Source organism: Pipistrellus hanaki (assembly GCF_964339955.1).
Source record: "Pipistrellus hanaki genome assembly, chromosome: 8".
NCBI lineage: Eukaryota > Metazoa > Chordata > Mammalia > Chiroptera > Vespertilionidae > Pipistrellus > Pipistrellus hanaki.
In genome coordinates this window covers 48416151-48422751 of record NC_140510.1, presented here as the reverse complement: position 1 = coordinate 48422751, position 6601 = coordinate 48416151, and the positions used below count along the sequence as shown (strand labels likewise).

General features: G+C 41.5%; 1 long non-coding RNA gene across 1 annotated transcript in view; it reads right to left on the bottom strand.

Annotated features, from left to right (window-relative positions):
- Positions 1 to 458: 458 nt before the first annotated feature.
- The window catches only part of LOC311626493, a 14388-nt gene continuing 8245 nt past the window's right edge, over positions 459 to 6601 (bottom strand). Inside the window, exon 3 of the long non-coding RNA XR_014795700.1 lies at positions 459 to 695. This is a non-coding gene — a long non-coding RNA (uncharacterized lncRNA). The remainder of the gene's footprint in view (positions 696 to 6601) is intronic.

The following is a 6601-nucleotide window of genomic DNA, read 5'->3' as shown; positions in this document are numbered from 1 at the left end:
ATTGATTATATTTTAACTGCTATGGTATGAGAAAACGATCATATTTAGAGGGGGGGAAAATTCTGGATATTGTCACTTTTCATCTCTCAATGCAATGGATGCCCTCTTTGGTGGAGAAGGTAGTCCAGGTAATTCAGTATTGTTGAGGTTGGAATGGAAGATTCTGTAAAATCCAAATTAATTTTTTTAAACAAGTGGACATAATACATCCAAATAGTATTGGGGGCACACCTTTTGCTCTTATTCTAAGATCTTGGGCTTAGGGAGAAGAGATTTTCCTTCTCCTCACTTATGGATATGATTAGATAAGTCGTAGAAATCAGATTTAAATTTTTTACTTTGCAGGTAAACTTTATTTAAAAATTATCACGGTACATAAATGAGCAAAATCACCTGTCAGAGGCAGTTTGTAAATAATGAAAGAAAAATCTACCTCCATATTTATATTCAAATGTCATTTCTGATACCAAGTGGTTTTCTAAGTTTGATTACTCACTTTAATCAACAACCTTGGCTCTACATATTTTGGCTCATTCTAAAGTCTGCTCCGGTCTCTAATGACAAAGGTTGGTACCGTGAAGAGTATTCAGAGGCACAGGTGGTGAGCTGTGAAGGTCGTCCCCAGAATGGAGTTCCGGTGCTGATTGAGAAAGGGCAGCCTCACTGATCAAGTGCACAGCCCTAGGCTGATGGCTCTGAAAGAAAAAAGCACACATTTTGGCTTTAAATCCTGGCATACTTATTTAAGAAGTAGTTTCTTTATCATGGAGTCATATCGTGTGTACCCTTTTGACTTAGAAATGAGGTGGTCCTTTGTGCTCAGAGAGAAGAAGGAAGATCTCAAGAACTGTGGGTGAAATGGAACCCTTGGCAGCATTAATGGAGTTGTTGGTTGCTGATCACTACCTTTAGGAAAGAGTTCCCTGATTAGACTCAACCTTACGTATATTTATGTGCCTTTTTACATTGTGATAGAGTGGTTCTTGCTTGAAGCTTGTTTGATACACATTTTTTTTGAGTATTTTTATGTGCATTACATCTTCCATTCCAACCTCAACAATACTGAATTACCTGGACTACCTTCTCCACCAAAGAGGGCATCCATTGCATTGAGAGATGAAAAGTGACAATATCCAGACCCTTTTGACTGCAAGTGGCAGGACTCCAACTAGCTTTGGAAGGCTACAGGTTTATCTCATGTGATCTAAATCCAGTCAGGGAAGTCATGTGGACAACATGATCTAGTTCTAGACTTTCAAATTCCCTCAGAACTCCTGCTCTCTCCAACGCTCAGTGGTATTTCTCTTTGCCTGTTGGTTTCATCCTCAACCACTGCAGCAACATCCTATATATGGCGGAGGACACATGGCCAAGGATGCCAAGTCTTGCATCTCACAGCTCCTTTCACTAGAATCACCAACTGTCATTTCCAAGTTCTAGTTCAATCAAGCCTGGACAAGCATACCTCTAGATCCGCCAGTTGTGGCCAAGGAGGTCATACAAGAACATGGTGGTCCTCACTGTGATCCCATGGCTGAAGAGGAGGGTTGGGGAGAGAAGTTCTCAAGAGGTTCAGAGCAAAAAACATGCTAAGTAGTCCACCACAATTTCCAACCGGAAATACAAGTGACCCAACAATAGAGGTGGTGGTGTCTCACATAGGATGTTCTGAATGCTTAATGTTTGAGGCTGACTGACTTCCAGATAACTTTTAGGACTTTAAAAATATAAATGTTCTCCAAACTATGGAATTGGTAAGAGCAGATTTCCCACATTTGCTTGCCTTCGCCACATAGGTTATCTGTGATGAAACTGCGGTTAAGCAAGTAGGCTCCCTGAGTTGAAATCTAGCCTCTGGCTGTGTGACCTGGGCCAGTTGCTTAACCCCTCTGTCTCAATTTCCTCTTCTGTTAAGTGGAGATAGTATCTACTTCAGAGGGGTATCTGAGAAGTCAGTGAGATGTCAATACCTGTACCTGGCAAAGAGTTAAGAGCTTGGTGCGTGTTAGCCTAAGGAGCTGCAGGGAAATGTCTATATGTCTGCACATGCTGCTCCTCCTGCTGGGATGGCTCTCCCCTGCTCTCTTTACATGCACCGCTCCAACTGTGACATAGGCACAGCTTCGCTCCCTGGCTGCTCAGAGCACCCTCAGGCAGACACGCTGTTGTGGGGCTGACGCTGCTGCTCCCCAGGTCCTGTGAGAGCTTTGTGAGTAAGGACTGCATCTGGTTTGTTTCCACATTCTTAGACTTTAGCAGAGGAGAGGAGATCCATTTTTGTTTGGTAGAATGACTGAAAACACGCATATTTTAATTTTCTCTTATTGGTTTTGCCTTTGCCATTCTACCCAGAATTTTTTCTTTTGTCCCTGTCTTATTGAAGGCTTACTAACCCTTCAAAGCCCAGTTCAAGTGTTGTATTTTTGTTTAGGCAGTCCCTAACCAGCCAGCTCTCTGTAATTTCTTAGCACACTTTCCTTTCCAGTCACATGGTACTGTCCTGTATTGTACATATTGCCTTACCTAAGAACAAAAGGGACATAGAGGTTTTGTTCTTGCAGTTGCATAAAGGAACTATGTAGTCAAATAAATATATCTCCTTGAGTATGGGTAGAGTATATATAACTAATCCTGGCTTTAAAAATATCAGTCTAATGTATTTTTAAACATAGTTATGTATCTTATGGCCAGCAAAGGGCCCTTTCATTTCCTGAATTCTTATACTTAATTTTAAAACTTATAATCATATTCTTGGTAAAAGATACAACCTATTAAAGGATTCATAGTATTATAGAATAATTTGGTAATTCTGATTCCTGACTCTATTAGATTTTCATTTATTTCAAATAAGTATGGAAAAGGTAAATAATCACAAACCAAAAGAAAATTTGCAAAAAGGAAGAAGAAATAAGTGAGATTTATGTTATTTCCTAGTAGATATTAGGGATCAGATTAAAGAGCAGTGGGCAGCCTATGAACAAAGCCCAGTTGCCAATTTTGGAAATGGGAATTATGATTGAGGGTAGCCAATGTCTTAGGGGCCCTTAATTGTGAAGAATTATGGGTAGTATTCTTAGTCTAAAGTCATTTTTCCCCAATAGGAGGCACCATATTAGAGATGAGAACAACTTGGAATTGGTTCTAGTCCCAGCTCAAGTCCCTTGCCTATAAAGTCAGATGACATAATACCTATTTAATAAGAACCCGAAGGCAGGAGATCTGGGAGCATGCGAGCCACAATGTCCTTTATGTTTCACTGTTGGCAAGCCTTTATTTTCCCATTCCACAAGTAGCAAGTAATCATTCATGTGATATTTTATCTAAATAGTCATTAGTATTAAAAAAAAAAAAAAAACCACAACGTGCTTTTAATACTTCAATGGTTACATTAAAACTTAAATTTTTTAAAAGGTGTGTGTGTGTAGATTTTTTTCCTAAGCACAGCTGAAAATTTCCAGGCTGATTTACTAAAAAACCCAAAATATTTTAAATGACTCTTTCTATTGGCTGGCTTCTAAATAGGTCACCATGGCTCTATCTTCAAAAGTTTGACAGAACAGGCTGAAACATTTAAAAAATGCAGGCATGCTGTGTCAAATAACTTGCTAAACTATTTCCCCCCCCCCCCCCAACCCTGGTGACTCGATGGATTTCCAGCTCTGATCCTTTCATCGGATCACATCTCCCAGCTTCCATCTCAAGACCCTGTATCATCCGTTTTTCTCCTCCAAGCTTTCTTCCCACTTCCTCTTCCCCTCCACCATCTCCTCTTCACTAGTACTTTTCTTCCTTCCTTCCTTCCTTCCTTCCTTCCTTCCTTCCTTCCTTCCTTCCTTCCTTCCTTCCTTCCTTCCTTCCTTCCTTCCTTCCTTCCTCTCTCTCTCTCTCTCTCTCTCTCTCTCTCTCTCTCTCTCTCTCTCTCTCTCTCTCTCTCTCTCTCTTTCTTTTTTTGGGCTAATACTTTTCTATCAGCCCAGAAACTCAAGTTTTTACAGAAAGAATCGTTTCTGCATCCTGCCTCTCTCACACTTACTTGTTTCCCAGGCAAGTTATATGAAAAAGAGTCTATTTCTGCTTCCTCCACTTTAACTCCAGCTTCTGGCTTCTGCCTCCAGTGTTTACTGCAATGACTTGTGCACAAGTCACCAATGTCCAGCGAATGCCTAGCTCAGTGGCCTTTACTACAGCCCCCCCCCCCCCCCCCCCCCGGCACTGTTGGTGACTCCTCTCCATCTTGTCCATCTGCAACTTTCACTTTCCTTGTTCCAGGTCATTGATAATTCTGGCCTCCTTTCTCAGCCTTTTCCTGCGGCTCTCCTTCCTCCACATACAGCACCATTAGTGGCTGACATTGCTTTTGGGTCATCTCTTGCCTCTCTATACTTTTTTAAATTATTGGTGAACTCCCTCATTCCCATGCTTTCAGCTGTAGAGTGTGTTCACATGCTGATGACTACAAATTTGGTATTTCTAGAACTGAAATGGTCATAAATGACATCTGATCCTGTAACTTTGTTCTTCCAACTGTCCATTTCCTGTATCACTATCAGTGACCTTAAAAAATATATGATTCTAACTATGTCACTTCCCTGCTTAAATTTCTGGCTCTTCACCATGCGTAGGATAAATGTCAAACCCCTTCCTAAACATGGTGCAGGCATGTATGTTGCTTCCTTATCCCTACCTAAGCTCTAGTCACGTCACATGCCAGACTGGCCTTGAACTTGCTATGTCTTGCATGTCTCTAGTCCTTGCTCTAGCTGACTTCCCCTCCATGATCTTCTCCTCTTTGGGTTGATGCTTGAGGACTCCCTATTTTTAAGGTCAAATTCAAATTTCATCTTCTCTGTGAAACTTCCTCTAGTTTTCCCTTCCCCTAAACCTAGGATAGAACCAATGCACTACTCTATTGTGCTTGTATCACACTTGGTTCATACTGTTAGAGACACTGTAATTATTACTGAAATGCAGGGGCCCAGAGGGTTGGGATCATATTGCATTTATCTATCCATCTCATATCTTTAGGTCCTAACACATCTGGCACTTGTAAATGCCCAATAAATGTATATTGATGGATGAGTGAGTAAATTGGCTAAATTAACTGATGGAGTTGATGAAGTGTAGCTCGGCCTATAATTATATTGCATATCAGGAACCCTGATAAGTTGACTTACAAAACAATTACAATCACCCTGATATTTTCTCAGGACATGGTCTCAGTGTTTTTTGGGCATGTTGCAACAGTGATGCAACCATAAATATTGTTCATTTTGATAATCACAGTTGTTTGAATTTTTAGAATCTTCTCACATTTTTATCTAGAATTCTTAGTAACATGCCCTGCCCCCTTTCCCACCAAGACTAGCTTTTTGTTACATCTGGCCACTGCCTTTGCCTGTTACAACTGACAGCTTTGTGTATGAGATGTATGAGATGTACGAGAACAGGTCCCATAACTGATACCATCATTTGGGAAATCAATAACTAGAAACTGCTGAGCCACCAGGACCAGAGCAGGGAGGCTGGCACATGACTTGACGATAACATACGTTAGAAATACCTTTCAAAAAGGCAGAAAGAGAAAGGATAGAAAACTGAAATGGAGCCAGGCACGTGGCTTATTTCAAAGTGCTTATTACAGGTGTCTAATTGCTTGCTAGAGGCAATATTTAGTATTTCCAATTTGACTCCGAGCTTTCCTGCAGCTAGTGAGAAGAGTGAACATCTGATGAGTTATGTGATTCATGATGTCTGTAAGTAAAAGCAAAGCCAGTTTTCCCCACAACTATTCTTCACGCGAAGACCCGACAGACATCTCATGAAGAGGATCTTGGGTAAGATGCTGACTGATGTCCTCAATTACATCTTTACCATCGGTGAATATTCGTCTTTCCTTTTAAAATGACATTTTCGAGGAGTGCGATCTGATTATTCAGCTTGAGCATCACTTTGGACAACGGTACAGTTATGAACTGGTTAGGATTCAATCTGGATCTACTGTAATTTGGGCTTTTCTTTCTGGACATCCAGTGGGTTTTTCCAAAGTAGGCTACGTCGAGGCAGTTTTAACCCATTGTACATTGAGGTTCAGGAGCAGAATTTGATAACTTCAGAATTTGTTTATCGTGGGTAGGATAACTTCAAACCCGTGAGTAACACACTCATGCAATAAGGCTGGCTGCTGGGTTAAGATAGAACTGCTAGCCCGGCCTTAGTAACAGTAGATGGCAAAGAACAGGAGTGATACCTACAGCGAGTGTGTGGGCAGGTATGCACACTCTTATTTTTCCTTAAATCACACCATGGAATAACAGGTTCCCGATAGGTCTGTCTTCAGCACAGAAGGGACCCCTCTGGTCCCGTTGGCTAGCATGAGGGGGGCTCTCTTGCCCTCTGTGTCACTCTCACTCTTGTCTTTGGTTATTCATGAGCCAAATGACAAAGACCAGCCCCAAGTGACTGCTTGAGCCCTCTTGTGTTCCTTGCTCCCACTTCCTTTGCTCAGCTCCTGGCCTTTGTCCCAGCAGCTGTCTCTGGTTTTCACCAGCAATGAGTGGGGGCACTCCCTGACATTGACCTCCATTCGTGCCTGTTCTGGCTT